This window comes from Trachypithecus francoisi, unplaced genomic scaffold (assembly GCF_009764315.1).
Source record: "Trachypithecus francoisi isolate TF-2019V2 unplaced genomic scaffold, Tfra_2.0 Lachesis_group6, whole genome shotgun sequence".
Taxonomy (NCBI): Eukaryota; Metazoa; Chordata; class Mammalia; order Primates; family Cercopithecidae; genus Trachypithecus; species Trachypithecus francoisi.
This window is the reverse complement of record NW_022681471.1, coordinates 69,282,937-69,305,306: the sequence shown is the minus strand read 5'-3', so window position 1 is coordinate 69,305,306 and position 22,370 is coordinate 69,282,937. Positions and strand designations below refer to the sequence as shown.

At 40.6% G+C, this 22,370-nt stretch overlaps 1 pseudogene across 1 annotated transcript; it reads left to right on the top strand.

The window, feature by feature from the left end:
- Positions 1–1,502: 1,502 nt before the first annotated feature.
- Positions 1,503–21,073, top strand: LOC117077729 (annotated as a pseudogene). Its single transcript, XR_004434834.1, has 2 exons — positions 1,503–1,514; positions 20,594–21,073. The product of XR_004434834.1 is annotated as a 40S ribosomal protein S24-like (transcript).
- Positions 21,074–22,370: the final 1,297 nt, after the last annotated feature.

Here is a 22,370-nt window from a genome sequence, read left to right as displayed (position 1 = left end):
GTATTTATGAGACAACTCGAATGTATAAAAGATAATTAACGCCGGTGGCTCATGCCTATAATCACAGCACTTTGGGAGGCTGAGGCAGGCAGATCACCTGAGGTCAGGAGTTGAGACTAGCCTGGCCAACATAGCAAAACCCTGCCTCTACTGAAAATACAAAAATTAGCTGGGCGTGGTGGCGCGCGCCTGTAGTTAGTCTCAGTCGTGAGCCCGAGGCAGGAGAATTGCTTGAACCCAGGAGGCGGGGGTTGCAGTGAGCTGAGATCGCGCCATTGCACTCCAGCCTGAGCGACAGAGCGAGACTCTGTCACAAAAATAAATAAATAAATAAAGATAATTAAAATGGAATACTAAAGACTGGGCGCGGTGGCTCACGCCTGTAATCCCAGCACTCTGGGAAGCCAAGGCGAGTGGATCACCTGAGGTCAGGAGTTCGAGACAAGACTGTGTGAAACCCCGTCTCTACTAAAAATAAAAATAATTAGCCGGGCGTAGTGGCGGGCACGTGTAATCCCAGCTACTCGGGAGTCTGAGGCAGGAGAATCGCTTGAACCCGGGAGGCGGAGGTTGTAGTGAGCTGAGATCGCGCCACTGCATTCCAGCCTGGGCAACAAGAGCGAAACTCCATCTCAAAAAATAATAATAATAATAATAAAAATACTAAAAAATGTTCAAATGATACAGAAGAAAAAATAAGAAACAGAAATAAAAATAAGACAACAAATCTCAAATATATAGGGCACAAGAAACAACATCACTACCTCACTTAGAAAAGGCTTGATAAAAGCAAAGTTACTATATTCTTGACCCTATCAGAGAACTGAAGTTACAGGGGAAAAAAAAATTGCAGAAATCTAAAAAAACGGTAGGTACCTGCAGGGAAAAGCAGAATCTGAGCATTTGATTACTGGGACAAATGCCATGAACATCAATATAAAAGCAAATAGAAAGATTTAACTACAAATTACAATAAATAGCTAAAGGCCAAGTGTGGGCTAGCCTGAGAATAGGAATCCCCTCAGGTTTCAAATATGGGGGTGGGGTTGCAGCCACCAGCAGCTGTTATCAACAGGTAGCCACAGGAAAGATCAGAGATCACAGAGAAAGACCCCTTTGGTACTATCTGGGGGAAAGGAGTAGCAGCTATGGCTGAAAAATCTGCCCAGATCTACCTTTCTTTAAAAAAAAAAAAAAAGTTTCACTCTTGTTGCCCGGGCTGGAGTGCAATGGCGCGATCTCAGCTCACCGGAACCTCCGCCTCCTGGGTTCAAGTGATTCTCCTGCCTCAGCCTCCCTATTAACTAGGATTACAGACATGCGCCACCACACCCAGCTAATTTTGTATTTTAAGTAGAGACGGTGTTTCTCCATGTTGGTCAGGCTGGTCTCCAACTCCCGACCTCAGGTGATCCGCCAGCTTGGGCCTCCCAAAGTGTTGGGATTACAGGCACGAGCCACCGCGCCCCACCAAAAAAAGTTCTTCATTTACAGAAAAGATCATGAAGCACTGGGTAAGGGAATATAAGGCAGAGCAAAATTCCCCAGAGGCCCGTCTCCTATCTCGCCTAAGAAGCAAAAACCTTAGAGCAATTTGCAGGGACACCCTGGAGTGGAAGCCAACAGGGGCTGGGTAAGGAAGTAAGGAACACATAAAGCTTTAGCCATAGGGGAGGAATGGGAATAAATACTAGGCATTGACTCTGGAAAAGAAAGACTTACGACAGCCACACCCACAAGACCCAAATTCACAGTGCCTACTTAAGACTGAGTTTAAATCAGAACATTAGAGAACATGCCTCTTTTTCACCCCAACCACATGCTAATATACATCAAGTAAAATTAGAGTAATGCACAGGGGAGAGCTGAAAAACACAGGCTTTCTCTAGAGAAGAGTGAAAAGGTGAAAACCCAAAGCCAAACAAGGACACAAAAACAAGGTATCATTTATAGGGTTTGAAGTTTCGGATGCACAGAAAGTAACCATGGTAACAACAAACTTCAATCCCAGACCAACTCCTGACTAAACCTCCACGCTAATAGCCTAGATGAAGGAAAGGTGTGCTTATCTCAAAAGAAAATATATATATATACACCTCAGTATCTACTACTTTAAATAATGTCTGACTCTCAACAATAAACAAAGAAAAAAATACCATCTGAAAAGAATGCAATCTTGAAAACCAGACTCAAATATGAGATGCCAAAACTAACAGAAAATGAAAAGTAACTGTAATACCTTGTGTCCTTCTTACTCCCATTTATTAGTTCTAGGTTTCTGGAGATGCTCTAAAAACATCTATGTAGACAATCTTATAATCTACAAATAAGATTTATTTTTTCCCTTCCAGTCTATATTTCTTTTTCTTGTATGAGTGGTGAGAGAGGACATCTTTGCATTGTTCCTGATCTGAGCAGTAATGTCCAGTCTCTCACCATTAATAAGTGGAGTCTGTAAGACTAAATGCAAAAGAAGCTATACATAAGCATTATATTCCAGTTGATAGAGTTGTTTCCAGTGAGGGTAAAAAAATCAACAATTTATACCTGTATAATGGGATAGTACAATTATGTAAATGAATGGTAAATGTTAGGAGCCAGGCTCGTTCCTATTGGAGTGAGAGAGCAAGGATAGAGACCAAGAAGGAGATATGACTAGAATTAACCATGTGGTAATGGATTAGTTAGAAATACCAGTATGAACTCACATTTAACTTAAAAAAAAATCGATAGTTACATATAAAAATATATATAAATATGTAGCTATACATGGGTTAGTATACACATCTATACTTGCTTTGAGAAAGCTGGCTGTAGAATACAAACCTATAGGCCGGGCACGGTGGCTCGCACCTGTAATTCCAGCACTTTGGGAGGCCAAGGCGGGTGGATCACCTGTGGTCAGGAGTTCAAGACCAGCCTGGCCAACATGATGAAACCCCATCTCTACTAAAAATACAAAAAACTTAGCCAGGCGTGGTGGTAGGCGCCTATAATCCTAGCTACTCAGAAGGCTGAGGCAGGAGAATTGCTTGAATCCAGAAGACAGAGATTGCAGTGAGCCGAGATCCACCACTGCACTCCAGCCTGGGCAACAAGAGCAAAAACTCATTTAAAAAAAAAAAAAACCCTATATAAAGTAATAAATTGTTCTGTTTTCCTACATACTAGCAATGAACGATCCAAAAATGAAATTAAGAAATCAATTCCATACAAAATAGCACCAAAAAGACTAAATCTTTAGGAATAATTCAACAAAATAACCGCAAGATTTGTATAAAGAAAGCTACACAATGTTGTTGAAGAAAATTTTAAAAGGCCAAAATAAATGGAGAGATATTTCATGTTTAAGATGCATTACTGGTCAGGCACAGTGGCTCATGCCTGTAATCCCAGCACTTTGGGAGGCCGAGGCGGGCGGATCATGAGGTCAGGAGTTCAAGACCAGCCTGGCCAACATGGTAAAACCCTGTCTCCACTAAAAATACAAAAAAATGAGCTGGGTGCAGTGATGGGCGCCTGTAATCCCAGCTACTCGGGAGGCTGAAGAGGAGAATTGCTTGAACCCAGGAGGTGGGGTTTACAGTGAGCCGAGATTGTGCCGCTGTACTCCAGCCTGGGTTGGTAACAGACCAAGAATCCATCTCAGAAGAAAAAAAAAAAGAAAGGATGAGTTATTAAAGCTAAGATGGTAATTCTCCCAAAACTTATCTATATAGATTCATTATATTCTCTATCAACATAACAGCAGGCTTTTTTTCAGAAATTAACAAGTTTATCCTAAAATTCACATAAAAATGCAAAAGACAAAAGTACAAATTTGGACAACTTCTACTGCCATATTTAAAAATTAGGCAAAAGGAGGCCGGGCGCGGTGGCTCAAGCCTGTAATCCCAGCACTTTGGGAGGCCGAGACGGGCGGATCACGAGGTCAGGAGATCGAGACCATCCTGGCTAACACGGTGAAACCCCGTCTCTACTAAAAATACAAAAACTAGCCGGCGAGGTGGCGGGCGCCTGTAGTCCCAGCTACTCGGGAGGCTGAGGCAGGAGAATGGCGGAAACCCGGGAGGCGGAGCTTGCAGTGAGCTGAAATCTGGCCACTGCACTCCAGTCCGGGCGACAGAGCGAGACTCCGTCTCAAAAAAAAAAAAAAAAAAAAAAAAAAAAAAAAAATTAGGCAAAAGGTTTAAATACATATTTCACCAAAGAAGAATGGCTAATAAGAACATGAAATATTTCCTACTCCATTAGTCATTAAGTAAACGCAATAAAATCACAATAAGATAATTTTACTTTCACAAAAATGGTTTTAATAAAAGAAAGACAGTAATAAATGTAGACAAATATGTAGAAAACGACGAACCCTCATGTATTGCTGATAGCAATGTACTGTAGTACAGTCACTTTGGGAAAGAGTTTGCAAGTTTCTTAAAAAGACAAATTACCATATTATCCAAAAAATCCTACACAAAAGAAATGAAAGCATGTCTGCTTAAAGATTTCCACATGAATGTCAATAGAAGCACAATTCATAATTGCCAAAACACAGAAACAACTTAAATTCCCATCAAGTGTTTAATGGAGAAAGAAAATGTGACATATTGATACAATTGAATATTATTTACAAATAAACTAAATGAAAGGCTGATACATATAATAATATAGACAAACCTCAAAATAACCCATATAAAAGAACTGAGACATAAAATACTATATGTTATATGATTCTAATTGTATGGAAGGTCCAGAAAGGGCAAATCAACACAGACGAGAGTAGGTTAGTGTTTGCCTGGGGGTGAGGATGGAAACAAAGGTTAACTGTAAAGTGGTATGAAAAATGTTACTGGGATGGTAAAAACATTACAAAACTGGAATAATGGTGTTAGTTGCAGAACTCACTAAATTTACTAAAAATAATTTAATTGTACCCTTAAAATGAGTAAATTATATAAGTTTTGCCCGAATAAAGTTTTTTTTTCAACTGTAATGGTCTAAACACCACCAGTAAAAGGATGAACACTGTCATATGGAATAAAACACAAGCCAACCCACCTATTTATTTAGCCTACTTACCTACCTAAAAACCCAACCACCCACCTACTTACTGTGAAACACACACATACATACATACACAAACTATAAAGGCATACAATGATTAAAAGTACAAGGGTGGAGAAAGATGTAGCATAAAACACTAACCAAAGAAATAGGTTGAAAATATTTATTAATATGAAACAAAATAGACATCAGAACAAGCAAGATTATCAAAGGATAAAGAGAAACCTCATGAAAAGACAGTTATTTCCTCAAGAACACATAATAATAATCTTATAGGTATATGCACCTAATCAAAGGTTTTCAAAATGAATAAGACAATAAATGAGACATGAAAAAACAAGTAGGCATATCCAAAATTAGTTTGAGATTTCAACGCTGCTCTCTAAGAAATTAACAAGTAAAAAGCCAGAAATGGTATGAAAGGCCTGAACATTACTATCAAACAACTTGATATAATGATAGAACACTTTAAGCAACAACAGAATACATATTCCTCTCAATTATATGTAGCATTCACAAAGACAGATCATGTTTTGGCCTATTAAATAAACCTCAATTAATTATTTAAAAATAGAAAAAAATACAAGGTGCATCCTGAGAACATACAAATTAGAAATGAAAAACAAAACAGGCCGGGCGCGGTGGCTCAAGCCTGTAATCCCAGCACTTTGGGAGGCCGAGATGGGCGGATCACGAGGTCAGGAGATCAAGACCATCCTGGCTAACACGGTGAAACCCCGTCTCTACTAAAAATACAAAAACTAGCCGGGCGAGGTGGCGGGCGCCTGTAGTCCCAGCTACTCGGGAGGCTGAGGCAGGAGAATGGCGTAAACCCGGGAGGCGGAGCTTGCAGTGAGCTGAGATCTGGCCACTGCACTCCAGTCCGGGCGACAGAGCGAGACTCCGCCTCAAAAAAAAAAAAAAGAAAAGAAAAACAAAACAAAACAAAATCTGGAAAATTCCCTCAAACAACTGGATATGAAACAAGAAACTTTCAAATAACACATAGGTAACAAAGTCTCTGAGAAATTAAAACATGGATTGAACTAAAGAACAATATAGGCCGGGCGCGGTGGCTCAAGCCTGTAATCCCAGCACTTTGGGAGGCCGAGACGGGTGGATCACGAGGTCAGGAGATCGAGACCATCCTGGCTAACACGGTGAAACCCCGTCTCTACTAAAAATACGAAAACTAGCCGGGCGAGGTGGCGGCGCCTGTAGTCCCAGCTACTCGGGAGGCTGAGGCAGGAGAATGGCGTGAACCCGGGAGGCGGAGCTTGCAGTGAGCTGAGGTCTGGCCACTGCACTCCAGCCTGGGTGACAGAGCGAGACTCCGTCTCAAAAAAAAAAAAAAAAAAAAAAAAAGAACAATATAAATATATCAAAACGTATAGGATGCAGACAAAGCAGTGTTAACAGGGAAATTTATAGCATTTAATATATACATTAAAAAATAATATCTAAAATCAGTAACCAAATTTTGTGTCAAAGGAACCAGAGAAAGAAGAGCAAAGTAAATATAAAGCAAGATGAAGAAAGGGAATAATAAACATTGAGAGCAGTCATCCAAAACAAAAAACGAAAAAACAGAAACATATAAAAAATGAAATCAATAAAACTAAAAGCTAAGGCCAGGCACGATGGCTCACGCCTGTAATCCCAGCACTTTGGAAGGCCAAAGCGGGCAGATCACCTGAAGTCAGGAGTTTGAGACCAGCCTGGCCAACATGGCGAAACCCCATCTCTACTAAAAACATGAAAATTAGCCGGGCGTGGTGGCGGGTGCCTGTAATCCCAGCTACTCCGGAGGCTGAGGCAGGAGAATCGCTTGAACCCAGGAGGCGGAGGTTGCAGTGAGCCGAGATCGTGTCATTGTACTCCAGCCTGGAGTCAAACTCATAGACATAGAGTAGAATAGTGGTTACCAGTGACTGGAAAAGTGAGGTACATGGGGAAAGGGGAGATGTTGATCAAAAGGTAAAAAAATCAAGAGCAAGATTCCGTCTCAAAAAAAAAAAAAAGCTCATTATTTGAAAACACTGACAAAACTGAACAACCTCTAGCCAGGCTCAAAGAAATAGCGAAGATATAAATCATCAGTACCATAAAATGATGCCAATCATTATGGATAATGAAGGAATACTATAAACAATTCTATGCCTATGAATCTGCTAAGTTACATGAAATGGAATGATTATGTGAAAGACACAGACTACCAAAATTTGCCAAGAAAACCTGAATAGCTCTATTTCTAGTAAATAAGTTGAATCGAAAGTTACAAACCTCCTAAAGATGAAAACTGTAGGCCTACATAGTTTCAATGGTGGATTCTACCAAACAATCAAGGAATAAATAATATCAATTCTACACAATTAGTTCATTAAATAGAAGAGGAGAGAACATATTCCAATTACGAGGCTAGCATTACCCTGATCACAAAAGCAGAGAAAAACATTACAACAAATGAGAATTACAAATAAACCCAGACATTTACATTAAATTGGTTTTTGACAAAGGTACCAAGAACATACAATGGAGAAAGGACAGCCTCTTCAGTAAATGGTGTTGGGAAAGTTGTGTATCAACACATAAAAGAATCAAATCAGACCTTTGTCTCATACCATACACAGAAAAGAACTCAAAATGAATAAAGACATGAGACCAGAAACTGTAAAACTACTAGAATAAAACATAGGGAAATGCTCTACAACATTGGTCTGTGCAAAGATTTCATAAATATGACCTTCAAAAGCACAGACAACTAAAGCAAAAATTTTAATTTAAAATGGTATTGCATCAAACTAAAAGGTTAACTACACAGCAAAGGAAATGATTGAGTAAAGCAACAACCCACAAACTGGGATAAAATATTTGCAAATCACATACGAAATAATGAGCTAATATTCAAAATATATGGAACTCCAACAATCCAATAGCAAGAAAACCAAGAATCCAATTTAAAAATGAGCAAGGGACCTAAACAAACATTTCTCAAAAGGAAACATACAAATGACCAATGGACATGAAAAACTGTTCACTTGCAAATTAAAACCACAATGAAGTATCTATCACCTCATACCTGCTAGCATGGCTTATTACCAAAAAGACAAAAGATGTTAAGTATTGGTGAGGGTGTGTACAAAAGGGAATTCTTGTGCAGTTGGTGAAGAATGTCAATTAATATAGCCATTATGGAAAATAGTACAGCTTCCTCAAAAAACTAAAATAAATTTACATATAATCCAGCAATCTCCCTTTTGGGTACATATCCAAAGGAATTGAAATCAGTATGTCAAAGAGATATCTGCACTCTTGCATTCATTACATCATTATTTACAATAGCTAAGATACAGAAGCAACCTACATGTCCATCATCAGATAAATGAATAAAGAAAACATGATATACGTACATAACAGAATACTATTCAGCCTTAAAAAAGAAGGAATCCTGTTATTTGTGACAACATGGATAAACCTGGAGGACATCATGTGAGTGAAAAAAAGCCAGGCACCAAAAGACAAATACCACAAGATCTCACTTATATGTAGAATCTAAAAAAGTCAAACTCATAGACATAGAGTAGAATAGTGGTTACCAGTGACTGGAAAAGTGAGGTGCATGGGGAAAGGGGAGATGATCAAAAGGTAAAAAAATCTCAGACATGAAGAATAAGTTTTAGTGATCTATTGCACACAATGGTGAGTATAATAAATAATGTACTGCATTTTTCATAATTGCTAAGAGATTAGATTTTAATTGTTTTCACCATTAAAAAACTGGTAAGTACGTGAGGTAACGGATTTAATTAGGCTGATTCAATCATTCCATAATATAAACATATATCAAAATATCACACTGTGCCCCAAATATATAATATACCCACTGTTTTAAAAAATTTTAAATAGGAAACTACAAGTCAATCTAATGGGCATAAATAAAAACTTGTCAACAAAATATTTATGAATCAAATCCAGCAATATAAAAAAATGACAATACATCACAATCAGCTGGGTTTCATACTAGAAGTGCAAAGTAGGTTCAACATTTTTTTAAAAATCAGTAAATAAGGCCGGGCGCGGTGGCTCAAGCCTGTAATCCCAGCACTTTGGGAGGCCGAGATGGGCGGATCACGAGGTCAGGAGATCGAGACCATCCTGGCTAACACGGTGAAACCACGTCTCTACTAAAAAATACAAAACCTTGCTGGGCGAGGTGGCAGGCGCCTGTAGTCCCAGCTACTCGGGAGGCTGAGGCAGGAGAATGGCGTAAACCCGGGAGGCGGAGCTTGCAGCGAGCTGAGATCCGGCCACTGCACTCCAGCCCAGGCGACAGAGCGAGACTCCGTCTCAAAAAAAAAAAAAAAAAAAAAATCAGTAAATAAAATTCAGCATCAGTAATTTAACGAAGACCGCACAATCATGTCAATAATACAGGAAAATGCATTTGGCAAATTCAACATATTTTTACAATAAAAACTCTCAGAAAACTAAAAATAGAATGGAGGTGCTTAACCTAATAAAGGGCCTCTGTGAAAGACCTACAGGTAACATGCAGAGTGGAAAACTACTAGTAAACTATGCCCTCGCACTCTGCCCTATTCAATACTGTATTAGAAGGCCTATAAAGCCAGAAAAACAATTAAGGGCACATACATTGCAAAGGAAGAAATAAAGACCCTCATTTGCAGAAAACAATTGTGTGTCTGGAAAATATCAAATAATCTGTATCTATAAAAACCTTTTAGGCCAGGCATAGTGGTTCACGCCTGTAATCCAGCACTTTGGGAGGCTGAGGGGGGCAGATCACAAGGTCAGGAGTTCAAGACGAGCCTGGCCAACATAGCGAAACCCCATCTCTACTAAAAATACAAAAAAACTAGCTGGGAGTGGTGGCGGGCGCCTGTAATCCCAGCTACTCGAGAGGCTGAAGCAGGAGAATTGCTTGAAATCAGGAGGCTGAGGTTGCAGTGAGTGGAGATCGTGCCACTGCATTCCAGCCTGGGCAACAGGGAGAGACTCCATCTCAAAAAAAGAAAACAAAACAAAACAACAAAAAAAAACAAAAAACCTTTTAGAACAAAAAAGATGAGTTGAGCAAGGTTGCAGAACACAAGGTCAATAAACAAAAATCAATCATGTTCACATACAGCAGCTATAAATAACTGGAATTTGAAATGAAAATATACAAACATAATATTCCGTGGTGTATATGTGCCACATTTTCTTAATCCAGTCTGTCACAGATGGACATTTGGGTTGATTCCAAGTCTTTGCTATTGTGAATAGTGCCGCAATAAACATGTGTGTGCATGTGTCTTTATAGCAGCATGATTTATAATCCTTTGGGTAGATATCCAGTAGTGGGATGGCTGGGTCATATGGTACATCTAGTTCTAGATCCTTGAGGAATCGCCATACTGTTTTCCATAATGGTTGAACTAGTCTACAATCCCACCAACAGTGTAAAAGTGTTCCTATTTCTCCACATCCTCTCCAGCACCTGTTGTTTCCTGACTTTTTAATGATGGCCATTCTATTATGCAGCCATAAAAAAGGATGAGTTTGCGTCCTTTGTAGGGACATGGATGCAGCTGGAAACCATCATTCTTAGCAAACTATCACAAGAACAGAAAACCAAACACCGCATGTTCTCACTCATAGGTGGGAACTGAACAATGACATCACTTGGACTCGGGAAGGGGAACATCACACATCGGGGCCTATCATGGGGAGGGGGAGGGAGGAGGGGGGAGGGATTGCATTGGGAATTATACCTGATATAAATGACGAATTGATGGGTGCTGACGAGTTGATGGGTGCAGCACACCAACATGGCACAAGTATACATATGTAACAAACCTGCACGTTATGCACATGTACCCTAGAACTTAAAGTATGATAAAAAAAAAAAAGAAAATATACAAACAATACAATTTTAATCACAGCACCTCCAAAATGAAGTTCTTACATCATTTTTTAAATCTAACAAAATATGTGCAGGCCTTATATGCTGAAAACTACAAAACATTGATGAAATAAATGAAAAAAGATCTGGATAAATAGGAAATACTAGGTTCATGAATCAGAAGACTCAGTGAGGTACAAATGCTCTCCAACTTCATCTAATAGATTCAATAACATCCCAACCAAAATTTCAGCAACGTCTCCTTGTAGCTATTGCCAAATTTATTCAAAAATTTAAATTAAAAAGCAAAGAAATTAGAATAGTGAAAACAATCTTGAAAAATAAAAAAGGTTGAAAGCTCATACTACCTCATTATAGACTTAAATATTTAGTAATACCGTGTGGTATTGGAGAAACAATACAAATATCAATGGAAAAGAATAAGCAGTCCAGAAAAATACCATGCAAACCTTGTTATTTTCAACACAAATGCAAAAACCACACCATATAGAAAGGACACTCTCTTTTTAAGACGAAGTCTCGCTGTCGCCCAGGCTGGAGTGCAGTGGCACCATCTCGACTCACTTCAACCTCCACCTCCCAGGTTCAAGCGATTCTCCTGCCTCAGACCCCCAAGTAGTTGGGACTACAGGCGCCTGCCACCACAAATATTTTTTGTATTTTTAATAGAGGCGGGGTTTCACCATATTTGGCCAAGCTGGTCTCGAACTCCTGACTTTGTGATCCACCCGCCTCGGCCTCCCAAAGTGCTGGGATTGCAGGTGTGAGCCACTGCCCACGGCCTGCGCTCTCTTTAACAAAATGTGCTGAAACAACTAGAGGACCACATACCAAAAAAAGTGACAACATATTACCTCACTCATTATTCAAATATTAATTAAAATGGATCATGGACCTAAAGGTAAAAAGATAAACTGTATGACATCTACAAGGAATAATGTAAGAAAACATTTGAGCATTTTTAGAAACTGTAATACAATATTAATGCTAGTTGATAAATTTTGTACAGGAACTTAGGCAGTTATAAAACCACTTTACATGTATAGTAAAGTAGAACAAACAAGTAAATATAGGTAACAGGACTCAGTTTTCTTATATTAGAGAAAGAAGTTTTTGGTTTTTTTGTTTTGTTTTGCTTTTTTGAGACCAAGTCTTGCTCTGTCGCCCAGGCTGGAGGGCAATGGTATGATCTCTGCTCACTGCAACCTCCGCCTCCTGGGTACAAGCGATTCTCCTGCCTCAGCCTCTCAAGTAGCTGGGATTACAGGCTTGCACCACCATGCCTGGCTAATTTTTTGTATTTTTAGTAGAGACGAGGTTTCACCATGTTGGCCAGGCTGGTCAGGATCTCCTGACCTCGTGATCTGCCTGCCTCGGCCTCCCAAAGTGCTGGGATTACAGGCATGAGCCACAGCACCCAGCCTGTTTTGTTTTGGAGACAGAGTCTTGCTCAGTCACCCAGGCTGTAGTGCAGTGGTGCAATCTTGGGTCACTGCAACTTCTACCTCCTGGGTTCAAGTGATTCTCTTGCGTCGTGGCACATGCTTGTAATCCCAGCTACTCAGGACACTGAAGCAGGAGAATCGCTTGAACCCAGGAGGAGGAGGTTGCAGTGAACCGAGATTGCGCCACTGCACTCCAGCCTGGCCCAGAGAGCAAGATTCTGTCTCAAACAAACAAAAAAAAATTAGCTGGGTGTGGTGGTGGGCACCTGTAATCCCAGCTACTCGGGAGGCTGGGGCAGAAGAATCACTTGAACCTGGGAGGCAGAGGTTGCAGTGAGCCGAGATCGTACCATTGCACTCCAGCCTGGGCAACAGAGGGAGACTCGGTCTCAAAAAATAAATATATAAATAAAATAAGCAAGTATGAGAGCTAATCTCAGATGAATCTGAGTCAGATATCACTGTACAATCATGTTTACTTTAATGGACACACAGATAGCTACATACATGTGTATGTAAAAATAATTAGATACAAGCATTACTATGTATACATACATTTTCTAGCTTTCTGTTTAGGAGGTACAGAAGCAGTGCTACCTCAGTAACTAAAAGGGCACTCAGTGCTCAGACCATGGTTTCTAAACGTATTTTTCAATAAAAAGTACCTGGGCTCCTTATTAAAATGGCTAAAAGTAAGGCTGTTACAGGGAGAATACAAGATAAGCCTATACTATCTTATACCAGAAAGTAAGCAACAGCTCCAAAAAAGATGTGGGATTATGTATAATTAACAAATTAATACTTATTCACAAATCTAGAGTGATAGAAACAAATGATCAAATAAATAAGGGAGAGAAAAAAAATCTTCCTTAGAGAAAATTTCCCAAAAATACATACATACATACAGGTAGATACCCCTCCAAATACAGAGGTTAATTCTGCTTCCCTTAAATATGGACTAAATTTAGTAACTCACTTTCAAAGCACAGAAAATGGAAACAGAAAAACAGTAAGTTTACAGTGGAGAAACCTGGCAACCTGAACTAAGTGATTAAGAGTAACATCCTCAGTAATAAGTAATGCTAAAATCATATATATACACACACCTATATATATACACATATATACATGTTTATACATATATATGCACATAATATATACAAATATACACACATATATACACATATATATACATATATACACACACATATATACATATATATATATCCTGATATGACACTATGAGAAGGGTACATCTGTGTGGTATTCTTCCCCAAAATCCATAATATCAGTTTAATCATGAGACTATATCAGACAAATCCAAATTGAGAAATATTCTACCAAATACCTAACCAGTACACTTTTTAAATCTGTCAAGGTCATGAGAAACAGGGAAAGACTACGAAACCATGGGGGCTATGATACTTTGGATTGCATTATGAAAAAACCATTCCAACCAACTCACTTTTTAAAAATTAGAGATATAAATCCAACGATATGACAAAAATCACAGTAAATATAACGGGGCTTCACACTAAGTGAAAGACAGTGCCAGACTAGACTAAAAAACACCATCTGATTCTGGTAGGTAGAGAGCTAGAAAGAGCATCACTTTCACCCTTACAATAAAGAGGGTAGGAGGATAGGAAAGAAGTTCACAACTTTCCTTGAATCCCCCAGAGACAGGAGTCTTAATGGAGCCAACCACCCAAAATCTAAGTTGAGGTGCCCCAAAGGAATGATGAGACACACGCCCTGGCTTACCTGTGAAAGTAGATGCAACCAGACATCAGTAAGAGATCAACTAAAATGGTTGGTCAATTGGCGAAGGGAAAGTGTTAACTGGCAAGTGAGTGTGAAGCCCAGGGCAGCGCAGCACAAAATTGAGAGGTCTACAGACTATTCAGGTATTTTCTCCACTAACCCATTCAAGAGATCACATGAAAGACTGATGACAATCTTGAGAAATTACCCTCAAGGTACACATCTGGGGAGGGGAACAAAATCTGTTTTGGGAGGGTCAAAGAAATCTATTCAGATCTTACTCCATCTACAAAACAAAATCCTTACTCAGTGGGAGGAAGGGCAACAAACACTGGCCAATAGGACAGTTGTAAAAACTCTGACCCTGGGAGAATCAAACGGGGGAAAAAAATTAGCTATGAAGAAAGAGCAGAAATACACAACGGGTCCAAAATTACAGGAGGAGGAGGCAGGAGTACTGAGTATAACACAACCACGAGACCCAAGGACACTGGTACCTAAAACTAAGCCTTAATTAATAAAACAACAGGGCACATTCCTGCCAACCAGTGACCAGGATAAAAATGTCATATAGCAACACCAAGAGGACCACTACTGAGAAAGAAACAATAATGTGGAAACAGACATTCTCTGAGACATAGCACAAAGGGAAGACTTAACCTTAGGGTGACATTTAGGAAAACCAGAGGCCATCCTTCCCTTGCTTGTATCACAGGGAAAACTGAGACAGTTTCCTTGCCCTCAGCTCCAGAGCAGCAATGCAGAGGTTTTGCCCAAGGGGAAAGGCAGGCTATAATAACAGAGTTCTGAAGGTAACCCCAAAATAAATGGCTTAATTTGGAACACAATGGGGAGAAAAAAAAGCCTAAGGATGTTTCCAATAACAATAGAGCTTTGGGTGGTAAGCTATTAAGAGAAGATTAGTTACTACTTGAGAGCAACAAGCTAAAGAAACACCAGCTAGAAGACAGCCAGAGAAAACCAGAGAAAAAGACAAATAAGAGCCTACCTGGGATCTGAGCCAACCTCAAAGGTTGGGCTCAAATACTATCTCTACAAAAGGGCCCAAATTTGGATCACATAGGTAGGCAATTTATGCCCCGGGACATGGTCAAAACCCATAGAGTAATCAGTCTGAAATTAGTGCAACTAATGATTAGGTGAGATAACAGAGGCTGACAGTTTAACAGAGAAATTAGAAAAAGACACTGGGAAAGCCGGCCCTGCTTTACCAGTCATTCCAGCTTATGCCCAAAGCTGTCCCACTAAAGAGGGACACCAAAGGATGCACACTGTAGGTTAAAAACACGTCACAGCCAGGCGCCGTGGCTCACGCATGTAATCCTAGCACTTTGGGAGACTGAGGTGGGTGGATCACCTGAGGTCAAGAGTTCGAGACCAGCCTGGCCAACATGGTGAACCCTCATCTCTACTAAAAATACAAAAATTAGCCAGGCGTGGTGGTGGGCACCTGTAATCCCAGCTACGCGGGAGGCTGAGGCAGAGAATCGCTTGAACCCAGGAGGCGGAGGTTGCAGTGAGCTGAGATCATGCCATTGCACTCCAGCCTGGGCAACAGGGCAAAAACTCCATCTCAAAAACAAAACAAAACAAAACAAAACAAAAACCCCACTATACGTTCTGGCAAATAACAAAGAAGTAAACAATACCAACGAGCCCCACAGTAGAGGAGGGGGTAGAAGTATCCAGAATCACTGCAATATATTACCTAAAATTTGTAGGTTTCAGCAAAAAGTATGAGATATTAAGAAAAAAAAAAAGTGAGATTAATATAAGAAACCAAAAAGCAAGTAACAGAAAAATGGCTTGAGAAGGCGGTGTAGAGTTTACATTTGAGGCCTAGACTTAAAAAGGCCTGCCTTCAAGGATGGCCCTTGGCTGGCATCTGAAAACCTGGATTTCAAGACAGTTGCCACTATTTCCTGGTAAGAATGGCTCACTGTGGCTAAACTGTATAAACAATGGGGTTTGTGCTGAACACCTGCTTTCCTTCTGCAGGTCTGGAATTTTGCTATGTGCTAGGCAAAGGGTGCCTGCATGACCAGCCCCCAATAAAAGCTATGGTCACTGAGCCTCTAATGAGCTCCCCTAGTAGACAACACTTCATATGTGTTCTCAGAATGCATTCCTGGAGAAATGAGGTATGTCCTGTGTGACCACACTTGGAAGAGAACACTTGGAGGCTTGCACCTGGCTCTAACGAACTTTAGCCCCAGGCATCTTTGCTAATTTTACTTTGTATCCTTTCACAGGAATAACTCATATCCATGACTACAATTACATGCCAGTCCTGTGGGTCCTCCTTGCAAATCACTGAAACTACCCTTATGTTGGGGCTTGCCAACGCAAAAGCACAGATCTCAAACACAGCAAAGACATCAAGGAAGCTAATACAAACATGTTCAAAGAACTAAAGAAAACCACACTTAAAGAAGTAATGTGCCAGGCGCAATGACTCACGCCTGTAATCCCAGCACTTTGGGAGGCCAAGGCGGGTGGAACATCTGAGGTCAGGAGTTCAAGACCAGCCTGGCCAACATGGTGAAACCCTGACTCTACTAAAAATACAAAAAAAAAAAAAAAAAAATTAGCCAGGCCTAGTGGCAAGTGCCTGTAATTCCAGCTACTCAAGAGGGTGAGGCAGGAGAATCACTTGAACCCGGAAGGTAGAGGTTGTGGTGAGATCGCACCACTGCACTCCAGCCTGGATGACAGAGCAAGGCTCCATCTCAAACAAGCAAACAAACAACAACAACAAAAAAACCCCAAGACCCTAGCAGGCAGAGACACAAGCAGCTGGATGTTAAAAGGAACACATCAGCAGAAGGAGACACAAGCGGCTGGACATCAAGAGGACGTCGAGGGGAGGATGTCAGTGGAAAAGCACCCCAACAGACGCTGGCAGGCCATCGACTGACCGGATGAATGATGTGGAGTTTGGCCTGGGCAGTCGGAGGAGAGCCTGGGCAACCAAGCAGCCTGACGCCAGGGGAAAATCATCTCTTCTGGCATCCCCATCTGCTGAGAGCTACTTCCACTCAATAAAACTTTGCATTCAAGCCCACGTGTGATCCGATTCTTCTGGTATACCAAGGCAAGAAACCCAGGATACAGAAAGTTCTCTCTGTCCTTGCCATAAGGCAGGGGGTTTAATTGAGCTGACTAACATAACATAACAGAAGGCTAAACTAAAAGAGCACTCTGTAACACATGCCCCCTGGGGCTTCAGCTGTAAACATTCACTCCTAGAGGGCTGGTACAGTGGCTCATGCCTGTAATCCCAGTACTTCGGGAGTCCGGGGCAGGCACATCACAAGGTCAGGAGTTTAAGGCCAGCCTGACCAACATGGTGAAATCCTGTCTCTACTAAAAATACAAAAATTAGCCAGGAATAGTGGTATGTGCCTGTAATCCCAACTAAAAATACAAAAATTAGCCAGCCATGATGGTATGTGCCTGTAATCCCAGCTACTGAGGAGGATGAGGCAGGAGAATCACCTGAACCCAGGAGACAGGGGTTGCAATGAGCCGAGATCACACCACTACACTCCAGCCTGGGCAACAGAGTGAGACTCCATCTCAAAAAACAAAAAACAAGCAAACAAACAAAAAAATTCAATCCTAGACACTGCCGTGGGGTTAGAGCCCTGCAGCCTGCCCGGCTGCATGCTCCACCTAGAGGTTTGAACCAGTGGGCACTGAAGAAGCAATCCACACCCCTATCGCGTGCCCTGCAAGGGGAACAAGGGAACTTTTCCTGTCTCACTTCCAGCAGGGGAAGAACATACAACCATTTTGAAATACACATAAAGTAACAAGTTTGAAATACACGACAGCATTCTGTTCATATCAAAGCCTCCACTCAAGATAAACTACTTAATTAGAGCCTAACTGACCTGGAGAAAGGGAAACACCCATTACCGGCCCCTCTAGCCTTTCTCTTGGGGTAAAGGAACTACCCAACTCAGCCCACTCTAGCCATCATATCCCATTTAAGTGGGGAATAGAGGAGACTGAGAAGCAGTTGCAAAGTTCGCAGCCCAGGAGCATAGGCTCACTAAAAGACTAAGTATTAATCATAGGTATACAGAACATTTCCACTTACCACACATCTTACCACCACATCACTAAAGGCCAAAGTTCCTTTTACTCAATACATCATGTCTGGCTTTCAAAAAAAAATTTTACAAGGCATTTTAAAAAGTAAAAAACACTGCTTGAAGAGAAATAGCAAGCATCAGTACCAGACAGATATGTCATGGGTGCTGAAATTATCACTGGGAATTTAAAATAACTCTAATTTGATTAAGATACTAAGGGCTCTAAGGAAAAAAGTAGACAACATGCAAAAATACATGTGTAATGTAAGCAGAGATGCAGAAAGAATAAAAAACAAATGCTAAAGATCTAAAACACTACAACAGAAATGAAGAACGACTTTGATAGACTCTGTACACTGGACACGGCTGAGGAAAAGAATCTCTGAACTTGAGGATATGTCAATAAAAACTTTCAAAACTAAAAATCAAAGAGAAATAAGACCAAAAAGAAGAAGAACAACAACAACCACCAGCCCGGCGCGGTGGCTCAAGCCTGTAATCCCACCACTTTGGGAGGTCGTGACAGGTGGATCACGAGGTCAGGAGTTCAAGACCAGCCTGACCAAGATGGTGAAACCCTGCCTCTACTAAAACTACAAAAATTAACCGGGTGTGGTGGCAGGCGCCTGTAATCCCAGCTACTCGGGAGGCTGAGGCAGAGAATTGCTTGAACCTGGGAGGCAGAGGTTGCAGTGAGCTGAGATCGCACCACTGTACTCCAGCCTGGGAGACAGACTGAGACCCTGTCTCAAAAAAACAAAAACAAAAACAAAAGAACGGAACATTGAAGAACCGTGCAACAACCATAAAAGGTGTAACATGCATGTAACTGGAATAACAGAAAGAGGAGAAAAAATGGAAAAGAAGTAGTATTTGAAGCAATAATGATGGATAATTTTCTCCCAAATTAATGTCAGACACCAAACCACAAATTCAGGAAGCTGAGAGAACACCAAACGAAATAAAAGCCAAAACAAACAAACGAAACTACACCTAGGCATATCCTACTCAGCCTGCAGAAAATCAAAGATACAGAAAAAAAATCTTCAAAGAAACCACCCAGTGGAGAAAAAAAAGATTACATCTGACTTCTCAGAAAACATGCAAGCAAGAAGACTGAAATACTTAAGAGTTTTGAGAGAGAGAGAAAAAAAACCTAGAATTCTGTACCTGCAAAATCATCCTTCAAAACTAAAGGAGAAACACTCCTTCTCAGACAAACAAAAACTGAAGGAATTTGTTGTCAGTAGATCTAGCTTGTCAGAAACGTTTTTTAAAAAAAGTTCTTCAGGGAAAAGGAAACTATATAGCTCAGAAACTCAGGTCTACATAAAGAAAGGAAGAAGAATTTCTTCTTGATCAGAAAAAGAATAAGTGAAGATAAAATAAAAACTTTTATTATTTTACTCTTTTTTTTTTTGAAACGGAGTCTCGCTCTGTTGCCCGGGCTGGAGTGCAGTGGCGGGATCTCAGCTCACTGCAAGCTCCGCTTCCCAGGTTTACGCCATTCTCCTGCCTCAGACTCCCAAGTAGCTGGGACTACAGGCACCCGCCACCTCGCCCGGCTAGTTTTTTGTACTTTTTAGTAGAGACGGGGTTTCACCGTGTTAGCCAGGATGGTCTCGATTTCCTGACCTCGTGATCCGCCAGTCTCGGCCTCCCAAAGTGCTGGGATTACAGGCTTGAGCCACCCCGCCCGGCTATTATTTTACTCTTAATGAATCAGTTAAGTTTGTTCAAAATAAGAATACTAATAATACATTCAATGATTATACTTATGTATATATGAAATGAATGACAGCAAACACTCAAGGAGAAAAAAGAAGAATTAGAACTATTTTGTTATTAAAAAGTACTTGCACTATCAATGAAGTAATACAGCGTTACTTCAAAGTAGACTTGTAAATATATGTTGCAAGCTCTAGGGCAACCACAAAAAAAGGTACAATAGACCAAATAGACCAATACCTTGAAAGAAACAAGGTGCCAAAACTCACAGAGAAGGAGAAAATAATATACACTATGAACAAGTGGGGTTTATATCAGGTATACAAGACTGGTTCAACATTTGAAAATCTACTAATGTAATCCATAATATCAACAGGCTAAAGAAGAAAAATCACATGATCATTTAAACGGATGGAGAAAAAGCATTTCATAAAACCCAACTCCCATTCATAGTAAAAATAACTCAGCAAACTTGGAATAGAGGGGAACTTCCTCAACTTTATAAAGAACTTAACAACTGCTTTTCTTCCCTGGCTGTGTGAAGATAGACCACCTTCACGAACGACACCGTAACTATCCGCACTAGAAAGTTCATAACCAACCGACTACTTCAGAGGAAACAAATGGTAATTGATGTCCTTCACCCTGGAAAGGCAACAGTGACTAAGACAGAAATTCGGGAAAAACTAGCCAAAATGTACAAGACCACCTGGATGTCATCTTTGTATCTGGATTCAGAACTCATTTTGGTGGTGGCAAGACAACTGGCTTTGGCATGATTTATGATTCCCTGGATTATGCAAAGAAAAATGAACCCAAACATAGACTTGCAAGACATGGCCTGTATGAGAAGAAAGCAAGGAAAGGAATGCAAGACAGAATGAAGAAAGTCAGGCGGACCACAAAGGCCAATGTTGGTGCTGGCAAAAAGCCGAAGGAGTAAAGGTGCTGCAATGATGTTATCTGTGGCCACTGGGGATTTTTCACGAGAAGATTAATAAACTAAAAACTTTAAAAAAAAAAAAAAAGAAGAACTTAACAACTAACATCATACTTAAAGGTAAGAAACTGGCTGGGCGCGGTGGCTCACGCCTGTAATCCCAGCACTTTGGGAGGCAGAGGCGGGCAGATCACCTGAGGTCAGGAGTTTGAGACAAGCCTGGCCAACATAGTGAAACCCTGTCTCCACTAAAAATTAAAAAATTAGCTGGGTGTGGTGGCAAGCACCTGTAATCCCAGCTACTAGGGAGGCTGAGGCAAGAGAATCGCTTGAACCCGGGAGGCGGAGGTTGCAGTGAGCCAAGATCACACTTTTGCACTCCAGCCTGGATGATAAGAGTGAGACTCTATCTCAAAAAAAAAAAAAAAAAAAGTAAGAAACTGAACACTTTTCCATTAAGATCAAGAACAAGGCAAGCATGTCTCCTCTCACCACTCCTTTCAAACATTGTACTGGAAGTCCTAGCTAATGAAATAGGACAAAAACGAAAAGGAAATAAAAGGTACACACACTGGGAGGGAAGAATTCACACTGTCTTTGTTCACAGATAATATGATCATCTATGAAGACATTCCAAAACAATAAAAAAAAAAACCCAAAGGTTAATATACAGTAGCGAATTGCTTCCCAATATACCAGCAATGAACAGGTGGAATTTGGAATTAAAAACAAAATGACATATACACTAGCAGCCCCAATAATGAAATAGTTAGGTATAAATCTACCAAAATACATACAAGATCTATAAGAAAAAAAATTTACAAAAGTCTAATGAAAGAAAAAAAAGAATTACGCAAATGGAGAGATACTCTATGTTTGTGGATACAAAGACAATATTGTCAAGAAGTCACTTCTTCCCAATTTCATCTACAGATTTCATGCAATTCCAAACTCCTAGCATATTTGTGGATATCAGCAAACTGATTGTGAATTTTATATGGAGAGCCAAAAAACTCAAAATACCCATCACAATATTGAAGGGGAAATAATAAAGTCACTGTGCCAGGCACAGTAGTTCATGCCTGTAATCCCAGCACTTTGGGAGGCCAAAACGGGCAGATCACTTGAGGTCAGGAGTTCAAGGCCAGCCTGGTCAACATGGCAAAAGCCCGTCTCTACCAAAAATACAAAAATTAGCTGGGTGTGGTGGTGTATGCCTGTAATCCCAGCTACTTGGGAGGCTGAGGCAGGAGAATCGCCTGAACCCGGAAGGCAGAAGTTGCGGTGAGCCAGGATCATGCCACGGCACTACAGCCTCCGCAACACAGCAAGACTCAAGTCTCAAAAAAAAAAAAAAAAAGGCCGGGCGCGGTGGCTCAATGCTG